General features: G+C 47.8%; 1 protein-coding gene across 4 annotated transcripts in view; it reads left to right on the top strand.

Moving 5' to 3' along the window:
- The window catches only part of LOC142560123 (latrophilin Cirl-like), an 848550-nt gene that overhangs the window by 447069 nt on the left and 375041 nt on the right, over positions 1-26440 (top strand). For all 4 annotated transcript variants that reach the window (XM_075671956.1, XM_075671952.1, XM_075671953.1 and 1 more), the window contains one exon: positions 22288-22339. The gene's annotated coding sequence lies outside the window, so the exon portion shown is untranslated. The remainder of the gene's footprint in view (positions 1-22287; positions 22340-26440) is intronic.

Below are 26440 nucleotides of genomic sequence, written 5' to 3'. Positions count from 1 at the left end.
TTCGTTTGCACAAAAAGATTGACGTTGTGAAGCAGGCGACGGGCTTGTAGCGACGCTTGCCTCGACCGTAATCAATAAGGAGGCAGAGACTCACAGGCAATTTCTAGTCTCCTTTTGTACTTCTAGAGAACGACTCTCATTTAGTCAAAGCTAACCACCCGAGCACTTCACTACGACGTCTCTCATAGCTCCAGCGTTGGTTTGGGGTGTTGAGTTGACACTGGGGACCAATCGATGGATCATTCTTGGCTAACCGGATGAAGCAGGAAATATGGGGCCTGACCATATTTAAAGAAAGGCGGCGTGGAAACACACACTCCGAAGACAGGAGACAGATCCGCTACGCAACAGCTGTGTCCCTTTTGCTTTTTTGTGTACGTCTGTCTTCATTGCATTTTTCTTTTTTTTAATGATCACTACTGTACCAGAGAAGCTGCACGCTTGCAAAGAGTTAGAAACACTGACAAAAATGTAGTGATTTGTACAGTCTGCAATAAACTGTAGGTTTACTTGAACTTGGAAATTTCGCAATAATCAGTAACAAGCGGTAACACAAAATGCGGCTACCATTGGTGAACCTGCATTACTGTGAGGCAAATGGTTCGAGTAGATTCGTTTAAATTGACGAACAAACAAATTGAACCCCAGCGATATTTTAATGCGGAAGGTTATACGGCATCCAATAAGCTTCCCGCCTAGAAGCTCCATGAGGTGAAAAAAAGCTCGCGTTATTGCAGAAGCAACGATGGAAAAAAAAAAGTGGGAAATCCCATGGCTCTTATCTCTGAGTGATACGAAAGAACTACGAACCACGTCTATATATACAAGGGGCCAGCCACCGGAGGAGAAGGTTAAGGGCTCGTATCCCCTTAGGTCTTTTTACGGCCTCAATCCCGCCTCCTTCTCTGGCGTTTGTCGATATAATGTCGCCGCCATATACATATATACGACCCGGGAGGAGACCCATATACTTGGGAGCCGTTCTGCAGGAGATGCAAAGAGGGAATCCGTCCGGGTTGCGGCGTTGGATACGCGAATGAAGAGGACGGCTCAAGCGATGGGGGAAAGTGAGAGAGAGTGCGAGGAGGATTGAGGATTAGGCTAATCTGCGAGTCGGTCCTTGTAGCAGCTACGCTCTCCTCGCTTCGGGCCTGGAACGACGCATGCTGCCAGTTCGGCGCAATAAAACAAAGTATAAGCGGTGGTCCCGTCTAGCGTTGGCTGTGACTAGCGGTATAGGCTGCCGGTCCGATCGTGCTGTGTTTTATCCGGCCTGAGGACTGAGGGGAGAACGCTCGGTGGCGGGAGCTCATGAAACGAGCGAAATGGAAGTGGTGGAGGAGGGGGGTGGGGGTTAGAAAGCGACATATTTAATACAACCCCTCCTCCTTCCCCATCACCCCGTGCAACCCGCCCCCCTCAAATCCTACATCCGTTCGTCCGTCTGTTCGTCGTCTGGTTGGCTCTGCGCTGTATCGCGCCGCATATGCCGTATGCGTGCTTGCGAGGGTGCATAGCCAGGCCGCGTGCGTGTTTCGGGATGATCCCGATAATCCTCGGGGTCCCACCGTTTTCACCGCATTCGCCTCATCCTCTCGAGCTGCTCTTTTCTTCTTCTTCGTCCTCTTCTTTTATTTTTTTATTTGCGTTTTTATTCTTTCGGGCTCTTTTACAGCTGCTGTTGCGCCCCCTTCCCCGCGTTCAATATGTGCATTTTGGTTCTCTATACTGTTCTCATGCCGACGCATTACTATCTTTCCCGCGTTCTCCATCGATTCGCAGCGCATTTCCCTTTTGTTTCGGGCTTTGATTTCTTTTTTTTTTTTTTTGGTTTACAGAGCTCGGAAAAAAACTATTTTTTAAGACTCGTTTCTTATTTTATTATTACGCTTTTTTAAAGAGCTGCGAGCTTTATTCTTGACGCAGCGTTCCTTGTTCTCCAAGTGGATCCCCTACACCCCTCTCCCACTTCTTGTCGGGAGGTCTAGGTATGCCGGGAGAAACCGCCCTGCTAGGGGAAAGGCTCTGCCTTCTAGCGCCCTCTAGGGAGATTTACTTGTCCAGGTGATGGATGGAGGAGGTGGGTTGGTGCTGCCTTCCTGCGATACACTGTTTCACTTCGTCTTTTCCTTGTATTTTTCTGTCTCTCCTCTCTTCGCTTCTATTCCAAAGGGATATCGTTACGAAAAAAATTCAAAGTTTCGTTTTCCTAATCTATCTATGTGTGTGCACTCCCACCATTACGTACACCCCTCGGTTTTCTTTGTTTAGTTTTCTTTGTTATTTTTTCTCCCACTTGATACGTGTTTCTTCACTGTATTACGCGTGGTGTTTTCATGCGTGTTTGCATTATGGAAAGCGTCGAATGCTTTATTTTGCCCCGCCAGGGCTTATACGCATATGATTCCAAACTCGTCGGGGCCCTGAACCTCGAAGCAAACTTTACTGTTCCTCCTATATCAAGGGCAAGGGAATGCTTTTTTTTCCTTTTTGCTTTTCTCTGCACTATAATGTGGCCTTCTTGATGTTAAAGTAAGTCTTCTGCACGTTCAAGTAGCCTGCGTTGCAAAAACGCATCTCCCTCGAGCTTTCCTGTGCTTTTCTTTTTATTATTTCGTGGGGATGGTGGACGCTTCTGCTTCAATCAAGACGATTGGCTTCCTTGGCTCTTGCCAGGAAAGTTTTTCGTCTTGCGTAAGGATTCTAGACCGCTCTTTTAAGCACGTATTCGTGCTGTACTAGTCAACCTGGCTCTAATCACGAGGGCTGCGCGCGCTTTATGTACCAACACGTAAACGAGATCTTTAACGCTGTACAGTGCTGAAGTAACTTAGTTTACAACTCCAAAGGCACTGTGTTGGGATTGTTGGAGGCGTGTTGCTAAAGCGTGTTTGCTGTGTATGGTGCAATAGCGGTTATGAAACGAACGTACGTGACTGGCCCTAAGCTAACTTGTATTAACTCGAATTTGTGCTTGACAGCATGTGACATCGTCTCAGCTACGCGAATACTGGCGCGGGTTCGCATCAACCAAGCCCCACGGCTTCGACGCCTCTGCTATCGCGTTAAACATGTGATTAGCATTTTGTGTGTTACATGGATGTTGAGCTCGGTATGGGTGCAACAGGGCACACGTTCAAACAACGCGTTCGTTTGAGTTTACGCAAATATTCTTGTTACCAAACCTGATTCTGCAACTAAATTCCTCTGTAATACTGTTGTGTTTCTTTTGTTTCTGTCGCCGCAATTTTCGAATGTGAGGCTTATGACAGCTCACGTTCATGTGTTGCGTGACATTTGTTGCGTGACTGCTATAATATTCAGAGCTGCTTTACTGCAGTTTTAGATAGTGTTCAACAGTTCCTGTGCTCCCTGTCTTCAACACCTATGCTCAACAGCCTGTGTTCTACAGTTCAGACCATATGAAATCAGGTGTTCTATTTTTCTCTTTTTTTTTCTTTGTCTCTGTTTATCATATCTCTTCTGAATGGAACAGGGTCATCACTTTAGTAATTAGTGAAGAAACTTTTCTGATATACTCTCACTTTTGTCATAAGTCGTTAGGTCACGTGCGTCTTTCCTCAGGCACCATAATCAAATAGCGAATCAAGACAGCATTATACTCGCATGCGTTAATAAAGGGGGGTGGGGTGGAAATGACCCAGCGGGTGAGGCGCCGTTGTAAACCTTATCCTTTCTGTTTTCGCAAGATCTGGACATTGACACGCTCCGTCCCGTGAGAGCCCCACTCCTAAACCTATTTCAATCTCCCCTTTCCGTCGTTTAAAGCCTCGGCACAACAATGGAGGAAAGCTGCTCAACGCGCCTTCGTTGACGCATATCGCGACGTAAAACTTCTTTTTTTTCCCTTAAATTTTCTTTTCGCTCTCTATTCTTTGGTGGGTGTACTCACCGCGATTGTGCGGTTCTCACAATTCTTCGCCGGTCTGTCTGCTATTTCCGTCTGTTTATCCGTCTGCTGGTCCGTCTGTTTATCGGTGAAGTTCAAGGTGGCCTAATCTGCGCGACTTCTGTCCCCTTATTTTCGTTGAGCAGGCTGCTGCGCTCCCAGTGAGCGTAGACACTGCCACGTAATTGAGCAATTGAAAAGCAACAGGACTCTTTGTTTGCGATGCGATGGAGAGACTCTGATAGTCTTCAGCGGTGCGACATTCAGAACGCTCTCTCTCTTTCTTTTTTTTCTTTCTTTCTTTCTTTCTTTCTTTCTTTCTTTCTGTGTTTATCATCACGGCAAATGTGCGCGAGAGGCACTGTTATCTCATCCCGCAGCAGCGTTGGTGACGGCCCCCATACCTACCCGCGCACTTCGCGTAGTTCCGTGCATCACGCCTCATGGTCAAAGCGGTTTGCGCCCCTGCCATTAGCAGGAGGGTTATTCGAAACTGTCACAGTAGATTTGTATACGTTACGGTATCTTTGTATCCTATTGTACCAACAGTTCGAAGGCTCCGTGAGTGTTGCCTCAATGCACACAAAAGAAGTCACAGTAGCAGGCGAATGATAGCGAGACTCGTCTGTCGCTCACGCGTCGACCACGGCCCCGCTGCACGCCAGCTAAGCGCGTGTTGCTCGCGAGGTGAGTTAGTTCTGTGCACTGCAGATAGTGATGGAGCCGGATGGAGTCTAAACACTATCACTGCGCTGGCATCGAGTACGTGCTCTGTTTTCGAGTCAGCCATTGTTCCAGAAATGATATATCGTGCCTCAGACCGTATATGGTTGCATAGTTCCCGCTCACTTCTTAGCTCGGCGATATATGAAAACGCTGGCATATAGATTCAGAAAGCGACCCACCCGTTCTGACTTAAGTGCTATAATCCCTAGTCGACCAGGGTTGCGATGGGTGTTTGTAGGTCCATCGCTTCAAGGCGATTATAGAACAAATAAAGAAAGCACGAAGACAACAGAATACACGCTTGGCGCACTTGACGATACTTTAAACAGCAATCTGGCGACGTAAATGTACAAAAGATGGCCGTTGAAATTAGCGCCGTGTGTATGCAGTGTGTCTTGCGTCGTCGTGGTTTTATGAGCTATAACTCTCCTTGGTATAAGTGCGCAGGAACATTCTCACGCTGCACCGTATTCCGCTCGTCGTGGCCCGGCGGTGCTGCTGATCCGCAGTGAATGAGCCATTGTGAAGAGTCGCTCCGCGGGCTCGCGTTCCTCTTGTCATCGCGTCTGGGAAACTTCTTGTGTTGGGCCGTCAGCCCGCCCGGCGTTTTTCGACCGCTCGGGTGCAGTCGGCAACTCCCCGAGGGTGACCCCCGGCGCTCGGGCGCCTCGCCTGCCGAGCTCTTGGCTCGGCTTGGCTTGGCTCTCGGGTGATTGTGGTTCTGCGGACGCGAGATTGTCGCCGCCGCCGCTACCTCTACTATAATACTGCAGACAGACAGCCATCGCTGTCCCTGTTTGTCTCGTGGACCTGCGCGAGCTCTCTGCCGGCGCTGACTGCGTGCTGCAGACGATACTGAAAGCCCGACAAGCCACCCGGCTCTCTGTTGGATGAAGAGCTCGCGGCGTTCAACGACGTCGATGTCTGATCCGATTAGAGCGCGCCGAGGAGACAGACCTCTTTTGTCGACGCGTCCGCGGCTCGCAGGCGGGCACGCTGGCAGGCTGAGCCGCGTTTCCTTTCTGCCGATTCGACGCGTTATTTGTGCCGGCGGCGTATGCTGGTGTGTAGACGTATAGACAGCGTGTGCATGCGGGATCATTGTGAATAGGGCGCCGCCTCGATACTGGCTTAGGCGCCTACAGACACCCTATAACTGTGAGCGCACAAACAGCTATATAGCAGCAGCTTTCAACCCGTGTACACACAATCGCGGGTTGCGTCGCGCGAGACACTTGGGTCGACTGAGCTAAACGTCTGTCCCCGTACGCCGTACTTTTGATGTCTCACGCGTTCCCGAGCGCTTCTGCTTCCCAAGCATCTCAACCCATGATTTTTTTTCTCTATTTTCCGGCCCCAGATTAGACACAAGTGGGCTCTCCAAGCGTTTAGCTGTTTTCGAGCATGGCTCAGTTTCCATCTGTCGAATTTTCACCCATAGCGAAGGTCTGGCGCTCTCGAATAGCTCCCAGCACTTTTTGAGGAAATGGGGAGTTATAGCGATGAAAGCAGATGCGATATCCGGTCCAAATTGACGACCTTGATATCGCTTCGAACGCTCTCAAAATCTGGGTGGCGGCTCAGGGCTTTCGCAGTTGCTCACCATCTATTTCAGCGAAAACTAAAAAAAAAAAAAAATTCATGTGGAAGGTAGCACTATTCCGGTCCATGAGCTGGTCTTCTATATATAGTGTCGGCCTCTTATAAGAGGCTGACATGCTCAAAAATTGAAATGCACAGGCTACTAAATATTAAAAAAAATTCACTAATTAAGTTTTTAGCCAACTACCTTGTGGCACGTATTGCAATTTACAAATTCTAGCCGCGGAGATCGCAAGGCGGATTCACTTGGAACGAATTCTCGCGATGACACCCCTCACTTAACCAAATTGACAAAATGAGGTTGCTTCCTCCTCCTCAGGATGACACCAGTTTAGAAATAGTAACTCTCGAACTGAGCGCAGAAATGTATTGGCGCTCCAGTTTCTTTTATGCCTCAATTCATAAAACGTCGTTTTCTTGAGAAAGTAAGTGGCACGACAGTGCATTTTCACCTCAAGTTTGACGGCGCATATCTCGTAGAGGGTGTCATCCACACAATTATTTTCAAGTAGTCATCCAGTCTCACTGGCTAGAATTTGCAATTACAATATGTGCCATAAGGTAATTATTCAACATTTAATTGATGAATTTTTGGTAATTAGTCGATTATGCATTTCAACTTTTTGTGTAAGTAATGTCCGCCCTTTCGAGTAGACCAGCTCAAGGACTATAATTGTGTCATTTGGCACACGCAGTTAAAAAAAAAAAATTGAAAGTGTTCGCTGAAACACCCTGTATAATTCCTATCAGGTGCGGCAGCCTGACAGCGGTGCCCTTTGCCTGTTCGCAAACTCTCCAGTCTTTCTCAGTCACCGCGCATCGTAGGGATTTGTTCGCATCCGTAATGCTGGAAGCCTTTGCTACATTTGTTTCGTAATGTCTTTCCCTGTATAGCAGCAGTCACAAAACATGATTTAAACTGTTCTTTCGCAACTGCGAGGCAATCTTGTACCCATTATAACTGGAATCCGTGGGACGTTTTAGATTTGGGTTACGTTGCGTCGGATAACATTTCTCTCTCTCTCTCTCTCTCTCTCTCTCTCTCTCTCTCTCTCTCTCTCTCTCTCTCTCTCTCTCTCTCTAATTACGGAATGTAAATCGTCGTAGTTCATTCTGAATCGCCCTGATGGCTGCCGCTGATCACGGTAAGTGACACAAATAGACAGGCGAGACAGGACGAGAGAGCCCAAAACTAACAACTGGTTTATTGTCGATGAAACGTTGCCCTTACACGAGCTGTAGTCAAGAGAGCGTGTGCAGGTGCGAATGCTAACCTTTCTGCCGAGTCTATTCGTGTTACTTACGGGTGGTTAGTATCACTGAGCCCAGTTCAAAACGAACCAATGCCAACTATCCCGGTTCGTCAACGTACTAAGTCGGCGTAGTGTTGCGCAGATATCAACTTCTAGCCGAGATATGCCTGATAACAGGTCCCTCATGCCGCGTGTCTTGAGGATCTCGTGCCTGACTTTCGCGAGTTGGTGAGAGCAGATAACAGGACAAATATTTCAGTGGAAAGTTGGGCTAGTTGGTATACATTCACAATGGTAACAGCGCGAACAAAACGACGACGGAGTGAAAGGACAGAGGACGTCCTGTGCCCTTTCACTCCATCGTCGTTTTGTTCGCGCTGTTACAATTGCGGACAACTGTTTCAGTGCCCAGTACCTCTTTTGATGTTCCAAGCGTCGCTCATTTGCGTGCACTCATATTTAGAGTTATTAAAATAAGAATGCTGCGTGTAGATTTGGGTTACGTTGCGTCGGATGACATCTCTCTCTCTCTCTCTCTCTCTCTCTCTCTCTCTCTCTCTCTCTCTCTCGTCGCCGACGCCGGAGGGGTCGTCGAACTAAGAACGCGCGTCGTGTTTTTTCTTGATGTCCATTCCCGACTTGCGGCTGACTGTCGATATCCAGAGAAAGCTAAACGGAAGGAGAGAGAAAAAGAAGTGATTTAAATGAAAAGACGAGATAGGGAGAGTAAGAAATCGAAATTCCGACGTGTCATTGTTACCACGCCCCAACGTCGGCGGCATGTCGGAAAGCTTCGAAAGAACTCCGTTGTTTACGTTGTCTGCTTCGCGCCGCGGCCGACGAATATAAATTTCACCTGAGGCACTTTCGCACTCGGCATTCTTCAGCGCTAAAGAACGTGTCTATTGTACGCCTTCACAGCCCAATAGAACATAAAGAACGCAAGCGAGCAAGCAAGCAAGAAAGAAAGAAAGAAAGAAAGGATCGAACCGATATATACACCATCCCTGTGTAGTTATCCGCAGCATATGCAGATACTGCGAGGTACTCTGCGCCTGTTTCGCGGGAGGCATTTAGTACTTACTCGGAACAAAGACTTGGCTGTTCAAGCGCCTAATGCACTCGTTGATATACGTAACCGTTTTATCGAGCAGGCGTTTAAGGTTCACTCCGTTTTGCATGCTAAGGCGCGAGAACACCGAGAAAGTAGTTCCGAGTTTGTTTGTTTCAGTAATGTCAAACAGAGGAACATGAAAATCGAGAAGCGTCTGATGACGTGTTCTTACGCAACGTGCGAAACCCGAATCAAGCGTGTGACTGTGCCAACGAACAGCCTCTCTTTATCGCTAAAGCTTGCGTAGTAAGCAGTGGAGGATAAGGGGCCCGGGTTTGTGCGCGGGTCCTGTGCGACGTGGCGACGGTAGCATTGTAACTGGTGAATAAAAATGGATGGAAAACACGTGACACAGCGCAAACACGTGACATTCTTCTGCTGTGTCCCGTGTCTTAGCGCTTTATCATTCACCGGGCTACCTGGTCCCGCAATCAACGATTCCGTCTTGTGCCATCGCGAGCACTGGTAGACGACAGGCGCGAATGAACACGTATTATTAGTACTGTAGGATGAGGTATCGTCGCGCAAATGAGGCAGACAGAAGTAACAGAACACAGTGCACAGAACACAATCGCCCTTGCCCATATTACATGCCTCCTCCGTGGCTCCTCCGAGCATCGGCCAACTTTGCCTGGGCAGTCCTTTCGAGATAACGTTCTCGACAGAGTTTGCGTTCGCGTTCGCAAGACCCCACAATAGTGCGCAGAACTAGCGGTGCGAAGCGTAAAGCCATTCCTCGTCGCTCAGGCTTTCCTCAACAGGCTCTCCCCTACCGGCTACGCCACAAGTCTGTGCGTGCGTGTATTCTTAGCGCGTGATCTTTGTTTTCCTTTTGTGTTTCAAAGTATAGACGGAGCCGGAGGCGCGAGTTCGGCGACGTCATGAAGGGATCCATATACCTGGCGACGCCGTCCCGAACGACGCGCTGTCGGAGCTCCGTCCATTGTTGCCGCGATTCGTATTTATGGCCTCTTCGGTGACGCCGGGGCCGAGTTTGGAAAAGAGAATCGCGTCGCGTTGCATCGGCCGTCGGCGGCAGAGACGCGACGTCGCGCTGCAGTAGCACCCGCGGACCGCCTGCATGCAGGATAAATATAGGCAACACCGCTGCGCCTTATACGTCTTTCTTTCTTTCTTTCTCTCTCCCAGACGTGTTTGGAGATGCGATTCTATATAGCGCTCTCCCTCGAAAAAGAAAAGAAAGAAAAGCTGCGATAAAGAATAAACACGAAAGCTCAACTGAACGAGCGAGTGAAAAAAAAAAAACGATGAAGTCGTGCTATTGATGCCTCCATCTCTGCCGAGGTTATTCTATGCGCTTTCGTTTTGCTTCTACTTTGATTCGTTGCGCCATCCTTGGCGATTTTTGTGGCCAGATAATTTTGCAGTCTTTTCACTCTTTCCTTTCGTTCTGCGATGAAATTGGCTCCGCGCTGATTTGGGAGACGACGACGGAGTCGCCCGCGCTATTGTGTGCGCGCATCGAGGCGGCGACAAGCTTTTTGATGCCAGTCGCTTTCTTCCGTTACTTTTCTGATTTCTTTTAGTCCTTTTTGTATTCGACGGTGTGCGCATTGTGTCCGGATTCCTCGCAAAGGTCGCGACCGAAGAACACAGAGCGGGCCGTTTATTCTTTTTAATTTTTATTATTATTATTTTTTTTACACATGGTGTTCCCTGTACCGCAGGGACGCTTGCGTCGAAACTTTTTTCTCGTTTCGCTCTTTCCCGTTTAAACTTTCTGCTAGTTTCATCTGCTGCCACACGCTGGTGATGCCACTGTGCTGAGTCTGACGCCCATACGACGTTTCACGCTGGTCGACGGATAATTAAAGGCCCTCTTGATAAGCCTCTCTCATATATTGAAAGTAAAAAAAAAAAAGCGCAGCAATGACAACAGTCAGAAGAAAAGAAAACAACACGCACCACGAAGACGCGTTGAACCAACGTTACATGATCCGACGTTACGTGATCTTGAACCCTCTCTTGAGTGAGCGTACGTCTGCCTGTCCCTCTGCGTTCTGGCATGTACGTCTGCTGATCGTCTGTTGCGCGTGTACGGCCCAGTTATGCCGTCTGTTCCTCACGTATACGCCTGTTGGTGACTGTATATCGTTCATTCGGTTTGGATGATTTGAGCGATTTCTAAATCCAGTATGCAAAATCTTCAACGATGATTATTTCCGTTGCACTCACACAGACGGTGGCTTCTATACAAATGCATGGTAAAGGAGGAGTTGTCTTTCTAGGGGACAACTGCACCAATTTTGATTAGATTTGTCGGATTTAAAAGAAAAAAAGATGTTTTGATCTAGTGACTGCAGGAAGCGGGTTTTTCATTTACTCTGTCAGGTGTTTTACAAAAGTTATACAAAACTGAACTGAAAAAAAAAAGAACGAAAAATCTCGCATATCAATAAACTCTGTAACTATGCAATAGAAAAAAAAACATATCACACTTACTGCATTTAATAATGCACCTAAAGGGGTCGAAATCGATATATTATACGCAGCTCTGGCATTTATCACTAATAAGTTGTGAGCAAGGCTTTTGCAACACCTTCGTATAATAAGCAATATATCAATTTCACGGAGGCTGTCAATTGATATATCAAATTTGTCTGCTTTAAAAACGCGAACAGATACAGTATGTGGAACTCCAATATCTGTGCGCAGAGTTGCGCACAGATATTGGAGTATTTTTAAGCACGAATATTTGTGCTTAAAAAAATTTTTAATCTTACCAATCTTTGTGAATTTAGAGAAATATTGTAAAGCTATCTCGGTGCTAACACTCTCCATTTCGCTGAGATTACTGCGTCCACCGCCATGGGATATGCGCGCATCCGTTCAGGGGGAACGTTAGTGTGTGAGCGCGCGATGGTCATGCCAACAGCGGAAGCGAGAACGCTGTCCTGGCTCCGGCAGAGCCCACTGTGACCGGCGCGTGATGACGCGTCCACAAGGTGGCGCGACCCAACACCCCGTTTCAAAGGGAGCGCTCATATATCCATCCACACGAGGCTTCGTTTTCTTTTCCCGGTCTACGCATTGCACTTTTTATACAGAATACATTTTATACAAACATAGTTTAGCCCTCCACACTAAGGCCGCGAATGCGCCGACATTACCGGGACATCACGACGACGGCGACGGCACGAGATCGTCCCAGGCGTCCGTATATTTGCTATCACAATAAAGAAAAAGAAAGCCTACGAGCGGGTCAAGTTGCTACGCATTTCAAAACATTGACACATGCGGTCGTTTAAGATAGTTCACGCCGTCAGCAGCATTTCTTCGCAGTCGATTGAACGTACTAGTGCTTTCGCTAGTTCTAGTTACTAGGAATTCACGCGATGCGTGAATGCACATTAGCAGAAAGTAACGCCTGACCAAAGGACCGTGGGAGAGTGGTGCAATGTACACTTCCTGTTCACGAGACAGTGTATCTAGCCCTAATTAGTGGCATGCAGTTCTTGACGTGGCATTAAAAGAGAAGAGGAAAGCAAGGAAAAAGAAGTTGTAGACCTTCCGTACGGTAAGATTACTGCTCTTAGATGGCGCCAGTGCATCGTCGGGGTTCCGAAACTAGAATGTATTCATAGTTCTGCTGTCATTTCCCTTTTGTATTTTTCCTCTTCTCGTTTTCTAAAACGCATTGCTCCTCCTTGCCGACGGCAATTACTAAGCCCGAACACATACATGCCGAAGACGTAACGGCGCAGAAAACAAATTAATTTGCTATTTTCCTCAAATGCCTGCAGCTCGCCTCGCGACCAGTTAGGAAGAGGGCGTAGTTAAAACTCGAAGCAGTCAAGTTCGAATTATTTCTCCTCGTATTCGGTCTCTTCGCAGCCTCGTAATGGATAGCAGCCGTCTTTCTTTCTCTTGTTTTTTTTTTTTTCGACCGCTTAAAACGCAGCGGATGCGGTCGCACCACCCGTATGTAGCATGTATACATTGATAGCAACTAGAGAAAAGAAAACGAAAAGGCATAGGAAAACAGGCATCTGACGCTAATGATCCGCTCCTGCGGAGTGACCCGTGCGCCGTGGCCCGATGGGACACGCTCTTTGGCGTCACGAAATCTATATGATAATGAGCTCGCTATAGGGGCCAGCCAACGAGCATCTGCAGCAGTGCCGCGCTCCTCGTTCTTTCTCTTTTTCCCCAACAGTGGTCACGAAACAAAAAGGCCTCGCTACGAGGTTTGACGAGCATTATAATACGCTCGCAGCATCTCACTGCGATGCATACACTCGTGCTATCACCCTCCTCCTCCCTGCTCCCCCCCCCCCTCGTTTTTGTAGCCGGTATCATTGAAAACACGTTCGTGTTTGTTCTATTCGGCGTCTTCGCCTTTGTGTCGTCTGCTGTTCGTCTGTTCGTCGCCTGGAATGAGAAAGAACCTGCTAGTTCCTGTTCCAGGCCAACGCAGGATGATATCCGGTGTCTCCTTTGCTTCTGGAACGGTGACGGTGGTGGCGGGGCTGATAATCACGCGGCGTGCCAGGGACGTCGACGCGCGAATCCATCTTCGTACTCATTAGGACTTTCGAGGAAGCTTCAGCGGGCCGCGAGAGGAAGAGGAAGAAGTTGAGGAGGGTTAGAGCAGACAACGCGCTTCCCCCACTTTCGGCTAAATGGGGGCCGCTGGAGCCGTCTGCTCGCGCGCCCGCCGGCCCGCAGACGCGCCGATGAGAGCGACGACGCTGTATCACCTTCTGCTGGCCTTTTGTTTAGTTTCTGCACTTCTTGTTTCTGTTTCTTTTTGGTTAATTTCCTCCCGCGTCGCCTCGCGGGCGCTGCGCTTCGCGTCGTTGAGGGGGGTCGCTGTATTTTGCGACGCGTCAAAAAGGAGAGACCGATTAGTGCGCTAATGGCCCACGGCGTACAGATCTCAGCGTTATTGTCGAGACTTATATATACGGCGCTTAGTATCCCTCCCGGACCCTCGTATATTAACGCCGGTACCTTTGCCCAGTGGTTGGACGATAACGCATTGTGTGGTCTTAAATAACTCAAGAGTGAACGTGTGGGTGGTGGTGAATAGGATAGGGGGAATAGAGGGATAGGGAGGGGTGGGGGAGATGTTGAATGAATCAGTTCACAAAATACTGTAGTACCTCTTTTTAATCTCGCATTTCTTTTTTTTCAGCCTCTTGCTAATCTCTGCCATGTCGCTGAGGTTAGAAGGGAGTTCGCAGTGTAGGAGGTTAGGAGGGAGTTCACAGGTCAGTTTCGTTCTCCGAAACTGACCACCAGCTCTGTCAGAGCTGCTGGTCAGCGTTGCCTTTCCACAAACGCAGGTGAAAGGCAAAATAGCAAGCCAGATACATACGCAAGTCTTAGTTAACGCTTCTTATTCGTCGCAGCTAAGATTTAAACACGAAGGTTTAGAGCGTTAGCTTCTTAGTGTAGCGCCGGCAACGCCTCGTAACGTTAAACTATATAGAAATATATATATCCACTGAATGTGAACGCATCGCTATTGCATCTTCGTGAAGTCACTCTCTGCACCTTGTAAGAGGGCATATCCGGCGGTGACAGAACATCCTCGATGACGCTGTGTGTCCATGGACGTCCCGTCTCACCCACGTACCTTATAGTCAATGAGAATGTCTACGAGATGCACCCAATATTATGTAAATGTCTCCTTCCGTCTGTATACTTCCTATAGAAAGCACGAATGCTGGAAGCTATAATACTATACATCCGCAAGAGATATATACACTACGGGCCTTCTGTATATACTATGCTAGAACTATACTGAAAGTCTGTAGGAAGGCTATCGACATCCCATCACATCTATATACTTTGTATTGGACAGTACAAACACATTCTTTTCAGGGCTGCACCTTTCTGAGGCTTAGTGACCGTGCCGACCTGATGCGGAACACTATCGAGGTCGCGAGTTCGATCCTCAACCACGGCGGCAGCATTTCGTGGGAACGAATTGCGAAAACAGTCGGCGCGATTCCTACCCGATTCTACTTTTCTTTTTTTTTTTCTTTTTGACGGTGATCCTGTACGTACCCGGCTAATGGACGTTTCTCAAGAGTTTTGTAGGCGTCGGGGCATTAAATCGACGCCCTGATAGGAGCAACTCATTTTAGCCCAGGTCGATGTAAACGGATGCTTGTACCTCGAACTGCTGGCGCTCGGGGCATTTATTCACGCATTCCACGCGCACTGCTTTCGAAACGGCCACGCATTTACGGGTGTCCCCGATTTCTGTGAGCTTGGTTTACATCGTTCAACTAACGGAATAAAGTTCGAGGTTCCAGTGAGCGGGGTCTTTTTCGTTAGTAGAAATTGATTGAAGGCGAAAACTAATGAAGAAACAAACCTACCTTTGTATGTTTGAAGCATGGGTTTCCTACTGTAAATTGGGGTTCAAACTTATACGGACTTAAATTACTGAGATTACGTGCCCAGCTCGAAGAATCTGGGCCTGCGTTTTCTCCTTTAATAATCAACGTATTACTTCGAAAGGGAGGAAGATATTGTTCTGAAAGGATACATCCGCGGTTTAAGCATAGTTAGCGTTTATCTTTATCTTTCTTTTTCCCGTCCCCCAGGGTAGGGTAGCCAACCAGACCCATTTCTGGTTAACATCCCTGCCTTCTCTCTTTATTTCGTCTTCCTCCTCCTCCTCTAAGCGTCGCCCGGCGGTCAAAGTTAATCCCGAGCCTGTTACTAATGCGCCTCCCATAGCTGGCGTGCTGTTTTTCTTGGACGTTGCATGCTTTCGTAAATCATCGATCACTATCTTACTCTCGCTCACCGTGATAACAGTCAACGGCAAGCGGAACTGTGCCGGCAAAGGAGTACACAGGACGCATGCAAGCGAGTTTGCTCCTTCGCAAACGTGTGCATTGTGCTTCTTGAGCCACGCGTCGCGTTACTGCAGGCCGACGGGTCAGAAAGGACGATCGATACCGCATTTCAACATGCTGCTGCGAGATGCAGCTGTCGTAAAGAAAATTGCAGCCACTACACGAAGAAAGATAGAAAAAAAAAAAGAAGAAGGCGATGCATAACCGGAACAAATAGCTGGCTGCTTTAATCGGGCTTCTATTCCTGACTGCCTCAAAGGTAATTCCTGCTTTTGCGAATCGAATGTGTCCCGCGGGAGAACAAGGGGAAGCCATTGTCACACGCGTCGACTGTTGTGTGGCAACCACCTGAGGCCAATAAAAATGACGTGTGCGCTTGTCCACGTGCGTGTTTGTTTGTGCCGTTTGTGTCAATTGCGTGCGCACAGTTAGTTTGTCACCGTCACAGCTCTTCCCGATTCCAGCAAGTTGCGCGGTTTCTCAGGTTAGTACTGTAGGACACTTATTGCCCTTAATATATCTTGAATCTATTTCTTTAACGCTGTCCGTGAACTTGTTAAAAGATTGTCCTCTGATGATTCTGGCATGTGCGAACCTTTCCGCAGCGCAAAGTATGGCGACCAATGTGCCAAGTTTCTCGGATATGTATTCAATAAATGCTGCCTGCAGGCAGCCACGTTTTCCATTAGGAATGTATGAGTGTCTTAAACGCTACGTCTCTATTGGCATTCACTAACGATTCCAGTTTTGGCAGTCGCGACTCTCCTACATTACAATTTTTCACGATGCATTCAGTTTGTTTTGATTTGACTGTTATTGTTTAACTAACTGAAAACCGAAAAATATCCTCGTCAGCTGGAGTGGACAGCATCGATCACCCGTAGTTTAAGCAGTCGGGGGTATAGATTACTTCGACTCAATGGACTTGCTGCTTCCGTTGGGGCCTGTTGCCTATTCACTATTTAGCGCAAGCATTTGTAACACAGTTTATTGTTCACTGTCCATGTCTTATGACGTAAACTTTACGACCAAAAAGCAGTGAGTAAGATCGTGCTCATTTTCTTTTTCAATGCCTGCTTGCGTAGACGGTCATTATAATTAGAAACATAACCGTTAATTAAGCTGCACGTGGGGGCGGGGACATCTTTCAGGCGTGGCTTACTTTAGTCCTCTCCTTGCCTTGAACTTCCAAGAAAATGAAATATTCCATCTATGCTCAATTAGTCAAACGGAGTGTTGTCTAGGAGACAATTTACGAAGAGTCTCAAAATAAGCATCCTTTTTAGCTGTTCCCGATGTCTTTGTTATAATACGTAGTAACTTTATTTTCCGTCTTACGTCATCAGGCTCTTCTTATTATCAAAGCATCACTAAATATTTATAAAGAAAATCTATAAAGAAAATTTATAAAGGTCATTCATTCGGACAACCACTGCCTTTGATGTAACAGCCGCGATGAGCAAATGTTGGAGCTATCCCTAATATTCAACGCCTTTTCCTAAATGCAATCATACCTATTTTCAAACTGCGCCTTATTTCTCGAGTAAGAAAAGCCATCTCAAAAGCCAGTTTCTTTTCCCCAGGCAATACTATTACCATGGCCCCGCAAAATAGACCCAAGGCAAACAGAAAGCGACTATGAGAATATCGCCGTCGATCGAGTGTTTTCGACGTAATACCCGTATCTCGACAATTGACAAGTTGTTTCAGGACTCTTCTGAAAACGTCCGCGCGCATTTTCACCCGAAATGTGCGTCGGCCCTGTCGTCTCACGAACGAAATGCCATCTCGAACGTCGTCGCTTGTATGACCCCCAAAGCCAACAACACAAACTAAAAAAAAAAAAGAAAAAAACTAAGCCTACCTTATTCTTTTTATTGCTGTACACTGAAGAACCGGTGTACACTTTACCTTATCGCGAAGAACTTTCGCGTGGCCGAGCCGGCTCGGTTTTCACACAGTCGCGATAAGTATATAAAACTGACGAACAGAAAGGCACAAAACAGACGACGCACGTAAGCAGACGAACAGAGAGACGCAAAGCAGACGACTGTCTCGTCGTCTGCAGTTCGAAACTCGAAATGGCTACTCGTTTCCCGAGGCCAAGCTAAGGTCTGGTCGTAGTGCACGGATCGTGCGCGCTCCGCGTCGCTATCTGCCGCTTAATACGACCCCGCGAAGTACGATACGCCTTTGAAAATCAGGAGCCGCCCGCTCGCAAGTTCCTCGAAAGCTTTCTCTCGCAACGTCCCCCTCCAGCGTGGAAGGGGACGTTGCGTTTAATGTAATGGAACCATTTCGGATTCAATTTGGGGCATCTATCGGCTTTCGTCTTTTATGTCTGCAGAGGCCGAGCGCGGAAAGATTCGTCCGTCCCGCCTCGCTTGATAACTGTTGTTTTTTTTTTATAAGTTTTGGTGTTTTCTCTTTACTTCGTTTGTCGCATCAGTGTAGGTCAGAGAGGTCCCGTTTCTGATGCCTATAGCTGCCGCCAGGGGCCTCTTTCATCGCTCCATCCCGTTTTGTTTTTTTCCTTCATGTTGCCAGTGGCGCTGACTATGATAATTTCCCATATAGAAGCCGCTTCACTCGAAGTATAGTTCTTAGCCGAGGTCTCTGTATAGATGCCCGTCAGTTCAGGCCATCGTGGAATAAGGAACGGCAAAAAATATGTATAAAGAAAGCGAGAAAAGGAGGCCCGGAGAGGCACGAAAGAGCACTTCCGTCGAGTATGGGGGGAGAAACCTCGAAAATTCGAGAACACGTTCTGTAATCTAAGGGCCCTCCTTAGGCAGCCGGGGACAGAGACGGAGGGGGTGGACGACTTCAACCGAGAGCTTTCTTTATAACTGGCCGTAGCTGCCCTCTTGGAAGATAACGAGCAAAGTGGTCGCCGAAGCTGTGTGGAGAGAGAGTCAGGGATTGACTTTCTCTGAGGCCAATTTCTTTGGGCTTTCCATTTTCTTTCTTTCTCTCATTTTCTGTTTTCTCAAATTTTCGTACTTTTCCTCGACCTGACGATACAGACCGTATGATTATCTAGCCACTACTTAGAGAAGGACGTCGGAGGCTTAGGAGCAATCTGGCGCAATTCACCTTGTTTTATCCAAACTGAAATGTCGGAGACAGTGGAAAAACTTGACGATACTTCACAAGTATAGAGGAGGCCTACTTCAAGTAGTTCCTCCCCCCACCCTCTATTCCGCTGCCCCCTTCCCTTTAAAGAGGGATAAATAAAGTTTTCATCATCATCATCATCACCACGACAAGTTTCGTTTATTCGTTATGTGATTGACGCAAAAGTGATTGGGCTTTTGTGTGCATTTCGTTTCCTTGTCGTCTGCGACATCCGCATTTTTTTAAAACAGCGTAGTGCGGAATTCGTGGCATGTATCTATATATGTATATTGTCATATAAGAGGTCAACAAAGAATGGCAAAAAGGACAGCATAAGGGCAATTAGGTGCAGTTCTTAATTGAATTGAAAACTTTATAAATAAATGGAAACGAAAGTGGATGAAAAAAAAAAAACAGCTGGCCACAGGTGGGATACGAACTCACGTTGAACCCCGGGAGTGTTAGCCAGTGCCACCACTTGTGGCCTCTGCGGCGAATGTGGAACATCCTTGCTGCCGCAGACATCACGTCTACGTGAGCTTTTCATGTGTAGGTAACTGGTCAATAAATGCGCAAGTGCTACCTGAAGTAATCAAGGCTGCCGGATTCGAGACCCTCGCTGTGTAAGCAACGAGAAGAAAGGAAACCGATCATTGCTTTAATTCAATGAAGAACTGCAGATAATTTCCCATATGTTGTCATTGGTGTCGTGGTTTGTATGGTTTGTCGGCTTCTTATATGACTAATAAAAATCGGGCCCCTCGTTCTCCTTTGTTCTCTTTCGTGTATATATATATATATATATATATATATATATATATATATATATATATATATATATATATATATATATATATATATATATATATATATATATTTTTTGCTTTGACGTGTCTCATTTGTTGCCGTCCCTCGCATTAAAAAGAATCTCCTATATTGATCTGTTTCTTTTTTTTTTATCAGTCAGCTAAATACCATTAGGTCTTCCTATCGCGTGATCTCTGCCCTCGGGTGTGTCATCATCTTTATTTTCCATTTCGGCCCGACGGATCGCTTTACCCTCGACTTCGGGTCGATCCACGATCCTCCTCCTCCTCGTCTGCCTGCCAGCGAGTGCGAGCTCTGTCGAGTGCGCATTTTTTTCTCGGCTTACTTCGATACCTGGGGCCTTGTGCATGTTCGGCTTCTCGGTCTGTGACCGTTCGGCTGTATCGCCATTTCCGTTTCACGTAGCCCACTCGAGTACACCCTACCTCAAGAAACCCAAAAAAGGAAATAATAACGTAAAGACCAACTCCCAATTGCCGACAACGGTCGGCTGGTCTTTACTTCCTGCGATAGGCTGTAGAGACGTTCCTCCGTGGACGTGCCGTGTGTTGAGGATATGGTTCGAGGAGTGCATGTAGGCGTTCCTTTGATGTTTTGAAATGTCCGGACCGGCGATACTATTCCTTCGGTCAGATGCGTTCTTCATTCCAGCGGTCCCGGTGCGCGTGCGATTATTATTTTTTTGTCTTTGGCTCGGCGACGTCACTATCTGCCGTTCGCGTTTCCCTATATGCTGACCTTTTTTTTTTTTTTGTTCGAGTTTTCTCGCGGGTATTTTGCGGCAGGGCGAGGGGAAGCGCACCGTACCACCACATCCCGCTAAGCCACGTGTTACAGAGAGTGCTCGCCTACGTAGCGGATCTTCGAGGCTGCATGGAACGCATAACGCCGCCTCGGGCTTCGAGGCTTTTCGTGGCGCCGGACAAGGTGGCGGCGCCTCGGCACCTCGACAGTTGGCTTCGCGCGCGCGCGTTTTCTAGTCACGTAGTTCGTGTTTGCCAAACGACAGCGCCGAAAGGGAGGGGTCCGGGAAGGTTTGAAAAATAAAGAATTATAACAAAAGAAGAATAAGAAGAAAAACCTGCCCGTTTGTATGTATACGAGAAAGGTGGGGTTTGCGTGCGCGTGCGTGTGTGCGTATAAAAGTTTTGGTTGACGTCCGTCGGGCTTTGAGGGCAAAAAGTGGCAGGGAACTATACGCGAGGCGCCTAGCTGCTTCCGGCGTGGCTGCTTGCTGCCCCCTTTCGCGAGCAACCGAAAAGCTTTGCCTTCTCGCTAGACTTTCCTTCTTTCTTTCTTTCTTTCTTTCTTTCTTTCTTTCTTTCTTTGTTTCTTTCTTTGTTTCTTCATTTATTCATTTACTTATTTCCTTCGAACCTTCTTTTCCCGCTTTTGGGCGTGTAAAATGGCCCAGCCGTTTCTCGCCCATCAGCCCCTTCGCGGCGCAAGCTGCGTGTACAGGAACGGCAAGGTTTCTCGAAAGAGACATCATTCTCGCGTTGATGCAGTGGCTATTCGTATGCGCGTCCTGTCCGATATGGCCTGTCGGCTCCACTTCGCATTCAGCTGCTGCCTCCCCCCCCCCCCCTCGCTTCTTGAAACACCATGTTTAGTTGTCTCTGCCGCGACGCCGCCCACGTTTTGTTTTCGCCGCGGTGGAATTGAGCGACAGGTGCTCTGACACCGCGCGGTGGCGTTGTGGGAGGAGAGGGCGTAAGAGAGCGTTGCTCAAATGCTTGCCCGGCCGGTCTAGGGTCTACGCGCCTGCTTCCAGACCGGGCGTGGCCAAAAGTTTACCGTTTTTCGTGGCTGCCTCAATCGAGAAGCAGCACCTGCCTCTGCTGTGGCGGCCTGCCGCTTCTCCGGCATTGAAATCGAAATTCATTCGGTTTCAGAAACATTAGCAGGCGCATGCATCACTGTTTGGATCCTTAGCTGCAAGCCGTATTAACGGATCTATATTTCGCGGCTCAGCGGAACACCTTTATAACGACGTTCTCGGAGCCTCCGAAATCATTCGTTATACAGGTCATTTCGTTGTAACGGTCGCGCACCGCACAGCTCATAATAGAAACGGGACAGAATTATTGCTTCGTTATACAGGTGATCTCGTTGTAGGGGCGTTCGCTGTAGAGAAATTTGACCGCATTTACATGCATGCAAGATAAGGGGTATACAATGCGCAGTAATTGCGTTAATACACGATTATTTATACAGGCGTGATAACGACGACGTGTTAATAAATATGATCGTAGACGTAACTAATCGTGTTCTCGGCGTGTTATTTGATGACATATGTTAAAGCACAAAGGCTGTGTTTTTTCATTCTCTGAAAGCGTGAACTAGCCTCCGAGCTTCAATATCACTCCCCGGATGTGTAATTGATTTGAGTTGTAACTAGTAAAGAGTTTAGCACCTGTACCGCACCCCCGCCCCCCCCCCCCCCCACCACCGCTTATTCTCTTTGATTATTCTAGGAAGTAAAGTATGTCGTATGAACTACTACACCTGTTAGTATCCCTGTATCTTGGTCTAAGTTTATGAAAATTATTCCACAGCTCTGTGAACTGAAATATGCGTCTGCAATATGTCGGCACATTGTACAGCTTATACCATTATTCATCGGTGGTCTATGCATGCTGAATATACCTAAGGCAAGGAGTTTACAGAGTGTCTATAATTCGCCTACAATTGCGCCTACAATTCGCTTTGAGCGGAATGTCTTTGTGTTCGGACAGAATGTCCAGATCCTTGACTATGGCAAGGATTCACTTGGAGGCAGAAATTTACGCAGTAGCGGTGACTCAGATTACGCTCATATAGACCGTGCGTAAGCATTCTCTTATCTCAAATCAATTGCGAAAAATGTTTTTCTTTGTTTTTTTTTTTTCCTTGCAGTTCCGAGAGCGTCGGGCGCAGGCAAGACCCGTTACCCGCATTTTTCGATTTGGTGAGTTCTCATCGCATGCCTCTACATATATTTTTTTTTCAACTTAATTTTTGTTTTGTGCCTCCAGAGTGACAAACGACGCGTCACAGACGGCCACGACCATTTTCTGTCCACCAACAGCGCTCGTGCCATTTCGAGCCGAGCGCTAGGCAAAACGGCCCGTTTCGTTCGTGGGCTCGCAATATTATGGTCTTGTGCCGCTTCCAAAAAAAAAAAAAAAAGAGATATAGAAACAAAATGATAACGCCGCGCTTCACTTCAACCGCGCTTCACTCGCGTATGTACGTATATGTATCGTTTCGTACAAAATATACCCGGGCCAACGCGCGGGCTTGAACATTACCTACACAGCCGCTACGGCCCAGCGACGCCGCTCCATAAACCACTTCTGTATCAGCGCTCTCTTGCGCCCAAATGTCCTCCATGAGCGACGGGCATCACCATCGGAATACGAGTATTGATCTAACGGAGCCGGCCTCACCGCAAGGACCCTTTATCTTAGCAGTTCAAGGTGAACCGTGAAATCGGCGTCCATTCGTCTCTCTGTGTCGCACGCGGGCAGCTGGATACGCACATTAAAAAAAAAGAAAGGGGGACAACAACCGCTGTGTGTGTATGTAGACCCACGAAAAGCATCACGTCGCGCGTGGAAGGACGCATAAATTGACAGGCTGATTTATAACCTCCACGAAGCGACCGTCGGCGGCGCGTCCGTTCTCTCTATTCCCCTGGTCTTCGGCGTATCTTGTCCGACCATGCACGGACAGCCGACGCGAGGAGGCGATACCGCTGAGTGGCTTCCCGCTTCTGTGGCGAGCGACAACCACCTGCGACCCCGCAACTAATCCCGGCAATAAACGCCGCGTCACCAGACAAGGGCCGGTCCCTGTTGCGCGTGTGCTATATCCACTCGCATTTTATGCTCGTTGTCCGCTTCCTATACACGAGTTGATGAGGAAAGATTCTGGTAGATACTATATATCTCGGCATCTGCATGTCTCTTCAGCGAAAACACCGCTGTAAAGAAATTATAAAGGAAATTGTAAAGATGGTAATAAAGATAAGAATACATGACGGTGCGTTAATATCTAACTGCAAACGATAGAGGGATTATCCCCACCTTCTTTTTTCCCAGGTGAGAAGAGAACATAAAGTTTAGAATGGGAGAAAGAGAAGTCATTATGGCATGACCCAACGTGGTATACGAAGCGTACAGATTCGCAGTCGAGAGAGTCCGCGTGTTCAAGTTTTTATATTCGGGCAACGTGACCCGAATCTCTCGCTGCAAAGTGTACGTTAGCTATGTACACCGAATGCATCAAGCTGTGTATCAGCGGGGCTAGTCGCACAGACATTCCCGCTCGTTCGAAAACAAATAGCGAGACTCGTGCGCTCGCAGCGTCACAGTGCGCATGCGCGACGCTTCTAAAAGACGTTCGCTCCTCGCCACTTCTCGATTGGGCTGACGGGCCAAGTACGGGGGGGACGCGCGCGTGTCAGGCCCGAAACACCGGCGATGTGTGTATGGCATGCAGAGTGCATAGGCCGACGGCGCGCCCTGTTCGAAGATAAGCCTCTCCGTAGGTGCGTCACAAGGTGCCCGTGGCTCTGGGCATGCCGTGTTCGTTCGAATCTAACAAGCACTTGTCGCCGCTCGGTGACGGTCGAAGCCGTCAGGTCTTTCGGCTGTCCTCTCAAACATCGCGCATGCGTATGCAACGTCGAAAGCAGATATGTCGCACTTTCTCTTAGAAGCTGCGAGCGGCACGAAATGGGCCGTAGATGGTCATTAAACAGTTACGATCGCTTCGGATGCACTGGCAAATCAGACATATCGAATTACGAAAAAAAAAAAAAATAACGGTCGCTGGGACTGTGAGCAAGAGTATTTTGGAACAAGCAAGATGAGAGAGCAGCAAAACTACAGACCAGTGGCGAAGCCGCGCTGAAGTTGGCGCACTAGTTTTATGTGGCGTCCCATAATTGTTTTTTTTTTCTTTCCCAACATCACCAGTTAAAGCTGGATTCACACGACGGAACGAATTCAGCTTTGCGAGCTCGGTGCGGCCGAGCGGCAACGAACTGTGCCGCCACCGGTGTGTACCCGCTTCGCCCTTGTGTGAACCGCGATTGGGTGCACCTGGAGCCGCGCGATTCTCGTCCTTGGAATCGTGTCCCTATAGTGTGAATCCAGCTTTAACCGATCGTGCCGCTAGAAAGAGCGCATGCATTGCGTTCGAAAGGACTACCAAACCTAACAAGTTTTCGTGATATTTTTTTTCTGCACAGATCTGGTCCAAATGCACGCAACTATACTTTGTATAATCCGTGACGACGCACTGTCGTATCCTCTACTGCGGCTTGAGCGCGAAATTAAAGCAAAAAGGGGTGTTACGTGGGAAAGGGAGTAATTTTGGAATTATTTCTCTCCACTGGTAATGGGAAATTTCTGTGCCTTATGTAATATGACGGCACAGTTTTAAAGTAATTACCTTCCCAGTTTAAACTACCTTGTGTCGCGTTTCAGTGCCTATGTAGAGGGCTCCCGATAGCGTTAACGCAGCTGCACGGCGTGCGCACACAGTCGCAGCTGCTTGCAAGTTGCGTCAGCAGCCAGACATAGCTGCGGAATGTAGCTCATAACAGCGATGAACTACTCCCCCTCTCTCTTTTCATCCTCATACCCCTTCCCCCAACGCACGGTAGCAAACCAGACGTGCGTCTGGTTAACCTCCCTGCCTTCCTGTCTTCTAATTCTCTCTCTCTCTCTCTCTCTCTCTCTCTCTCTCTCTGAAGCGCGTTACTACAGTATACACCACGTCAACTTTCCTTGCACATTATGAGCAACGCATTCCGCCAATTGCACCGCTCACCACGACTCAGTCGCATCCCTGCAAAACTTTTTCGTTAAACTTCCATTCACTGGAGTCAGTTGCTGTTTCTGTCGGCATTCCACGCCCAAACTATGTGTGACTTCTCGACTTTCGTGTGGTTCATTGTGACCGCAGGTATACCAAGAAAAGGTTCCAAATTTCTAGTTTCATTACACTCCTTCCTCCTTGCTTGTCCATGGCTTATGCAACGTCTTTATGCAAGAACATGTTGAAACAGTTTATAGAGGTTCTGTCCACGTCTAAACTGCTATTTTCCGCTAGACAGAGGCTGATCAAAGGGTTATAGGGGAATTTTCTGACGCATTTTACTTTGAGGAATTCAATTAGTTCAATAACGCCTCTTCGCCAGGCGGTGGGCCAGTGTGGTTGGGGATGCGCGGTTCGGGATGGCTTTCTCGGCCGCGGACACCGACGCCAGATTTTCGGCTAAAAGGACCCTTAACGCTATCGCGTTAAATTTAGTAAAATAATGAGGTAAGAGAACGCCAATGCATCATCATCATCATCACCCTGGCTACACCCACTCCAGGGCAAAGGCCTCTCCCATACTTCTCCAACTACCCCAGTCATGTACTAATTGTGGCCATGTTGTCTTTGCAAACTTCTTAATCTCATCCGCCCACCTAACTTTCTGCCGCCCCCTGCTACGCTTCCCTTCTCTTGGATTCCAGTCCGTAACCCTTACTGACCATCGGTTATCTTCCCTCCTCATTACATGCCCTGCCCATGCCCCATTTCTTTTTCTTGATTTCAACTAAGATGTCATTAACTCGCGCTTGTTCCGTCACCCAATCTGCTCTCTTCTTATCTCTTAACGTTACATCCATCATTCTTCTTTCCATAGCTCTTTGCATCGTCCTCAATTTAAGTAGCACCATTTCGTAAGCCTCCAGGTTTCTGCTCCGTAGGTGAGTACTGGTAAGACACAGCTGTTATACACTTTTATCTTGAGGGATAAGAGCAACCTGCTGTTCATTATCTAAGGATCCCTGCCAAATGCACCTCAGCCTATTCTTATTCTTCTGATTATTTCAGTCTCATGATCCGGATCCGCGGTCACTACCTTCCCTATGTAGATGTATTCCATTACCACTTCCAGTGCCTCGCTACCTATCGTAAACTGCTGTTCTCTTCTGAGACTGTTAAACATTACTTTAATTTTCTCCCCTTCCACTACACGCCAATACAGTACCAAATAAATAATGGC

This window comes from Dermacentor variabilis, chromosome 10 (genome assembly GCF_050947875.1).
Source record: "Dermacentor variabilis isolate Ectoservices chromosome 10, ASM5094787v1, whole genome shotgun sequence".
Taxonomy (NCBI): domain Eukaryota; kingdom Metazoa; phylum Arthropoda; class Arachnida; order Ixodida; family Ixodidae; genus Dermacentor; species Dermacentor variabilis.
Note: the sequence above shows the minus strand (reverse complement) of the source record. Positions and strands in the feature narration are given on the sequence as shown.